Source organism: Cetorhinus maximus, chromosome 22 (genome assembly GCF_964194155.1).
Source record: "Cetorhinus maximus chromosome 22, sCetMax3.hap1.1, whole genome shotgun sequence".
In the NCBI taxonomy this organism is placed as follows: Eukaryota; Metazoa; Chordata; class Chondrichthyes; order Lamniformes; family Cetorhinidae; genus Cetorhinus; species Cetorhinus maximus.
In genome coordinates this window covers 4646330-4652648 of record NC_135900.1, presented here as the reverse complement: position 1 = coordinate 4652648, position 6319 = coordinate 4646330, and the positions used below count along the sequence as shown (strand labels likewise).

At 41.7% G+C, this 6319-nt stretch overlaps 1 long non-coding RNA gene across 1 annotated transcript; it reads left to right on the top strand.

Moving 5' to 3' along the window:
* The first annotated feature begins 1284 nt into the window (after window positions 1-1284).
* Window positions 1285-5920, top strand: LOC144696414 (uncharacterized). Its single transcript, XR_013580165.1, has 2 exons — window positions 1285-4640; window positions 4825-5920. It is a non-coding gene; the product is annotated as an uncharacterized LOC144696414 (long non-coding RNA).
* The last annotated feature ends 399 nt before the right edge of the window (window positions 5921-6319 follow it).

Here is a 6319-nt window from a genome sequence, read left to right as displayed (position 1 = left end):
TCTAGCCAACAAAGCTAACCGACAAACCACCCCACCCTCCCTAACAGACCCGATGGGAGGTTTTCAAAATTATGAAGTGGTTTGAATCTGCAGCACAAGTTCACTAGAATGATACCAGGACTAAAAGGCTTCAATTATGAGGATGGGTTACATAGATTAGGCTTGTATTCCCTTTAATATAGCAGATTAAAGGATGATCTAATTGAGGAGTTGGTGGGATAGATGGTGGTGTTACAGTTCACTCGGAGTCTTAAGTTGTGGTGGCAACATGTACTTTTACATGCATGTTGCAGTCTGGAGCTATGGATAGTGATGGTCAAGGCTTCAATGTTTGTTCCACCACATAGCTAACCAGGAAGCTCTCCCCTTCTTGCTGCCTGCCATTGGCGTGTATTGGAAGGATTTGCAGGTTGATATTTCAACCTGTTTGGCTGCGTTACAAATGCACCTTCCTTGGCCACCTGGGACTTAAACCCAGAGCTTCTGGCTCAGAGGTAGGGACGCCACACACTGCGCCACAAATCTCCTGATTAGGTAGCTAGAGAGAAACTATTCCCTATGGTGGGGTGGTAGTGGGTGGGGGAAATCCATAACAATGAGTCATAACCTTAAAATTGGAGTTGGGCTGTTCAGGGGTGCTGTCGTACAAAAGGTAGTGGAAATCTGGAATCCTTTTTTTCCTCCCAAAAAGTGCTGCTGAGGCAGGGAGTTGATTGAAAATTCCAAATCTGCGATTGATAGATTCGTATTGAGCAAGGGTTACGGAACTAAGGCGTGGAAATGGAGTTGAGATGCGGATTAGCCCTGACCCAAATGAATGATGGAACAGACTCGAGGGGCTGAATCAGTTGTTCTTGTTTCTGTACGGTAGTTGAAGAATCTTCTGCTAGTGGGGAAGTCCAAAACTCGGCCATTGCTATAATAGTCACAAACGAATTCAGTAAGGAATTCAGGAGAAAGTTCTTTCACAGGAGAGGGGCGAGGACGTGGAATTCACTACAACATGGAGTAGTTGAGATGCATAATCCAGATGTACTTAAGGGGAAGTGAGGTTAAGTACGAGGGAGAGATATAGACGGTCATGTGCACAAGTACGCCATTCAGCCGCTTGAGCCTATGTTCTGCTGATGGGGTGAAATGAAGAAGGTGGAAGGAGACTTGTAAGGAGCACAAACACTTGTGCAAAGTGGCCTGTTTCTGTGCTTTAAAATTCTGTTCCTGTCAGGGGCAGCAGTTTCTGCACACATGGTGAAGTTTGCACAGATTTTCCAGTTGTACAGTTTGAAATTTGTTTTCGTTCTGACTCTTGATCAATCCCAGCACGTCAGAACAGTATTACCCATGAAACAGATCCTAGGTGGAATTATTCGAAGTTCAGACCATGACAGAGCAACTCTGCCAGCCATTAAGGCTTCCCTTGTAGTAGGAAAATGATTGCCTGCTGGTCTCTTCACCATGAGGGCTCTGTATGCACTAGGCTAGATTTGCACAGGCTACTAAGACTCAAGATTGTGTTTTTTAATTCATTCACAGGATGTGGGCTTCGCTGGCTGGGCCAGCATTTATTACCCATCCCTAGTTGCCCTTGAGAAGGTGGGGGTGAGCTGCCTTCTTGAACCGCTGCAGTCCATGTGGTGTAGGTACACCCACAGTACTATTAGGAAGGGAGTTCTAGGATTTTGACCCAGTGACAGTGATGGAACGGCGATATATTTCTAAGTCGCGATAGTGGGTGGCTTGGAGGGGAACTTCCAGGTGGTGGTGCCCCATATGTCTGCTGGTCCCAATCTAGATGGTAGTGGTCATGGGTTTGCTTCAGCCGCTTGCATTTCTATAGCACCTTTAACATAGTAAAACATCCTGAGGCACTTCACAAGAACACAGAGTCACTATAGAAGATTCAGACAGATGATTAAAAGCTTGGCCAAAGTGGTAGATTTTGAGGAATGTCTTAAAGGTCGAAATGGAGGTGGAGAGCTTTAGGAATGGATTCCCAGAACTTGGGGCTGAGGCAGCTGAAAGCAAAGCCGCCATTGGTGAAGCGAAGAAAATTGGCAACACGCAATAATCCAGAACTGGAGGAATGCAAAGATCTCAGTGTGTTGTAAGGCTGGAGGTGATTGCAGAGATGGGGACGGTTGAGTTACTCCAGTCAGTAGGTCTGTAATGCAGTGGAGTTGTGTATCGATACCACTCTGTGTTGAGTGCTTGTGTCTTTACCCATGCTGAAGGCCAGTTGTATTCTGACTGGGAACAGCTAAATGACCCTACACTAGGGATCAAAGCTGGAGTCATTCTGCTCTGTATTAGATGCGAAGGTGATGCCTTTGCTTGCTGCCTTTATTTAGGCTGAATGTGATTTACTGACTTAACTGTATTAGGATTTGGCTGGTTAAAATTACACCGTTCCATTCACGGTTTCACATTAAGCAGAGAATACCTGTTCATAACTCAGGGGTGCTAGCACAGTTGTCTGAGTAATTATTCAGAAAGGACAAAGGATTCTTTTATGCCTGCATAATATTTTGATATGTGTGCTGATTTGAATTTGTGTAAAAAAAAATACCAGCAGTATAAGTTTGAAATAGGGAGATCCTGCACAAATGAGCAGTGTCTGTGGAACTGTACAATCTGTCAGCATTTTAAGTGGATGTATCAAGTACAATCTTAAAACCGCATTGTTTTTAAGATTGCTTTTAAACTCTCAAGTTTAGTGTCCGATCCCGGGTGCAGTGGACTGAGATTGAGTCATTGCTGCAGTTAGAATTATAGAATATTATAGCACAGGAGGAGGCCATTCGGTCTGTCATGTCTTTGCTGACTCTTTGAAAGAGTTGTCCAATTTAGACCCACATCCCAGCTTGTTCCCCAAACTTTTCTCTTCAAGTGCGTGTCTGACTGTCTTTTGAAAGTTTCTGTGGAATCTGATTTTTAATCCTTTAAGTCAGTGCATTTCAGATTTTAAAAGCCACCTGTATGAACAACATTTGTCTTCATTTTCCCTCTAGATCTTTGCCAATTATGTAAATCTATGACCTCTTGTTCTTGAAAGCTGCTGGATTGTCAGAAATCTCCAGCTGGTTTATTAAACATCCTCCAGAGAAGGGAAGCTGCAGCCCTTGCCTAATCTTGAACCTTGCAGAGACTTAAACACAAGTTATGCTGGCGAACAGCGCAATACTGAGGGAGCGCTGCACCATCAGAAATGCCACCTTTTAGATGCGATGTTAGGCCGAGGCCCAGTCTGCTCTTTTGGGTGGGTATAAAAGATTCCAAACCACTAATTTGAGGAAGAGCAGGAGGGTTCCCTTTGATGTGCTGGGGAGGTGTTGGCATAGTGGTATTGTTGCTGGACTGGTGTTCCAGTGACCCAGGATAATACTCTGAGTCGAATCCCACCATGGCAGATGGTGAAATTTGAATTCAATAAAAATCTGGAATTAAAAGTCTGATGATGACCATGAAACCATTGTCGATTGTTGTAAAAACCCATCTGGTTCACTAATGCCCTTCAGGGAAGGAAATCTGCCACCCTTACCTGGTCTGGCCTGGCCTACATGTGTCTGCAGACCCACAACAATGTGATTGACTCTTAAAATGCCCTCTGAACAAGGGCAATTAGGGATGGGGCAATACACATTCCAATGAATAAAAAAAACTCTAACCAATGTCATTTAAAAACGATCATTATCACGTTGCTGTTTGTGGGAGCTTGCTGTGCACAAAGTGGCTATAGTACAAAAGTACAAGAAGTATTTCATTGGCTGTAAAAGGTTTTGGTAAAAGGTGTTATATAAATGTAAATTTCTTTTTTGATCATACAATGCAGTTGAATTAATGCCCTAATGCAATTAATGATGGGTAATAAATATTGCTGTACCGGTGTTGGCTACCTTCCAAAGAACCCTTACTAGTTTCATACTGGAGTTGCTTTAAAACTAGCCCAGTTGGTAGTACACTCAGCTCAGAGACAAAGTTGAGAGTTGGAGCCCTACTCCCAAGAAACAAAAAAAAGAAATGATTGCATTTATAAAGCACCTTTCGCAACCACCAGATGTCCCACAGTGCTTTACAGCCTTTAAAATACTTTTGAAGTATAGTCACTTGTAATGCAGGAAATGTAGCAGTCAATTTGAGCACAACAAGCTTCTAAAAACAGCAATGAGATAAATAGCAGAGAAATCTATTTTTGTTTTATGATGTTGATTGAGTAATAAAGATTGGCCAGGACATTGGGGATAAGTCCCATATCCTCTTCAAAATAGTGCCATTGGAATGATCTTTTACATCCACATGAGGGCAGACAAGGACCCAGTTTAACATCTTATCTGAAAGAAGGCACCTCCAACCGTGCGGCACTTCCTCAGTACTGCACTGAGTGTCAGCCTTGATACTTGTGCTGAAGTCCTGGAGTGGGACTTGAACCTACAACCTTGGGACTCAGAGATGAGAGTGCTACCCACTGAACCACAGCCAACACTGTTGACAGTGTAATCTGGATGGATAGTTCCGTGCATTGTCTAGGGAGTGCTACGCTGCCAAAGCTGCTGTCTTGAAGGTGAGATGTTAAACCAAAGCTTCATGGGATTAACATATTTGGTAACAGAATTAAATTTCTCCCACAACCAACAACTTTGCAGGTGATGAACTTGAACATTTATAATATAGTCCCACAGTGCTTTACAGCTTTTAAAATACTTTTGAAGTATAGTCACTTGTAATGCAGGAAATGTAGCAGTCAATTTGAGCACAACAAGCTTCTAAAAACAGCAATGAGATAAATAGCAGAGAATTAAATTTCTCCCACAACCAACAACTTTGCAGGTGATGAACTTGAACATTTATAATATAGTACTGTAGTTTGAGAAGTTCACTGGTCAGTAGAAATGGCACTGGATTGCTCACACAAATAGTCTATGCATAGGCGTGTTTTTATGAGTTATATTTGTACCATAAATATTACCTCATAGCCATGAATAGAAATGTGATTTCACCACATCCTTTTTGAATAGGTTAATTGGATTTAATCAGAACGCCAGCTTCCTAATAGCAGCTCCTTTTACGTAAATAATGCCGGGATTTGTCTGTCATTAATCTTTCCATTCAGGGGAAAAAGAAACAGCCCAGCAGTGGAGAGCTAAATGAGCTGGTAATAGTGTGGGAATTCACTGGGCTTTAAGCATCGGCTTAGACAATAGTATGGTGATGGATGTAACTGGATAATGTGGTATATCCTGTCTTATAAATTACAGTTTCCATTTAATAGGTGGGTTTCATGTGCCAATTTTGTAATGCCTTAAGGGAGTGAAAGTTTTAACTGTGTGGTGTTAAATGCGCAAATGAAAATATAAACCTATTAACCATGTCTGCAATTACTTAGCCCTGAGAGGGTACAGAAAGGAGCAAGGATTTTTCCTAGGGGGATCAAAAACATTAAAGAATGAAGAAAGTTTAAGGAATGTGGATTGTTTTCTTTGCAAAAGTGGAGTTTTAATTGAAGTATTCAGTATTACAAAGGAAAATGATGGACAATGTTAACAAGTACAATTACCATGGTGCACATATTTTAAAACATAATACAAGGAACATTGGTGGGCATTTTTCATATGAAGGATACTGATGTTATTCATGAGATGGACGGTATGAATTGGTTCCTGGGAGAAATTGATGTATTTGTAGAAAGAAAGAAATAAATACTGTAAGGGATTTTTCTGTGGGTGGGAGTTGAATCTAATGGCTGTTTCCTGCCTGTCTTGTGCATGGTAAGCTGTACATGGTATTTTCCAATTCAATATCTCTGCAAAGGTTTTTAACTCTTCGGAATATTTTCTTATTTAGGCAGTCTTCAAATTGAAATGTAGAAAGCTTTCCCATTCTAAAAATTTAGCAGTGTCATCAATAAAACTGACACTTAAGTTTACATTCTTTGTGCTTTCCTCTTTCCTGGAAGGATTGTAGAATCTTCCCTCCAGAGGATGTTTTACTACCAGAAATGTGCTATATAACAGCAGCTTAGATTTATATGGCACCTTTTAATGTAACGAGATGTCCCAAGGCGCTTCACAGGAGCGTTATAAAACAGGATGTGACACCGAGCAACACAAGGAGATATCAAGTCAGATGATCAATAGTTTGGTTAAAGAGGTAGGTTTTAAGGAGTGTCTTGGAGAGAGAGAGAGAGAGAGGGAGATGGAGAGGTTTAAGGAGTGAATTCCAGAGCTTGGAGCTTAGGCAACTGAAATCACAGCCGCCAATGGAGCAATTGTAAGCAAGAGGCCTGAACTGAAGGAGCACAGATATCTCTTGAGGTTGTGGGGCT